A 718-nucleotide genomic window follows, 5' to 3' on the forward strand; every position below is an offset into this window, starting at 1 on the left:
TGCTAGTCTCAATGAACAAAAGACTTACAGAACAACTCTATTTATCACAGGGTCTATGTGTGTGTGCTGGGAAAAACTGGCATTGCTATTATTTTTGCGATATACTGTATGAAAACTACAAGACGACTTCATCAGACGATGTGAATAGCTCATTTGAGAATAATGAATTATTTATTGCTCATGTTGATGCTGAAACAAAATATTCTGCAGCCCTATTGTTAATGTGTGTTTCCACTTGGACTCTTGGCTTGGGGTGATGATTTTGACATGATTCAACCACATAAATGTTACAAAATTACACCTCAAGTTTTACATGTAAACATCCTCAAAACTACTTACACCATAGCAACCACACATCAATGCCCTGGCACCACTCAGTCAGAACCAATCACCCACTCACATTTCCTTTAGAGATTATAAAAATCTAGTTTCAATTCTGTTTCTGAAAATGAGCTCAGATCTGGTTTTAAAGCATGACATCCAACACAGAGTGCCGTTGTGTCCTGTGGTTTGGTGCAGGGCATGTGATCACAGGAGATGTTGGGTGATTAGAGCTTCAGGGAGCTAAAGCAGATGATGAGGTTGTTGATGTTTGTATCAAGGCCACCCACATGATCTCTCAAGACTGAGAAGGCAGATGAAAGTAAACAGATCTGCAGGCTGACTGCAGCATTTCTGTAAATGAGACGCCTGTTCTGTTCCTTCAATATCATCGGCA

Source organism: Paramisgurnus dabryanus, chromosome 1 (assembly GCF_030506205.2).
Source record: "Paramisgurnus dabryanus chromosome 1, PD_genome_1.1, whole genome shotgun sequence".
Lineage (NCBI taxonomy): Eukaryota > Metazoa > Chordata > Actinopteri > Cypriniformes > Cobitidae > Paramisgurnus > Paramisgurnus dabryanus.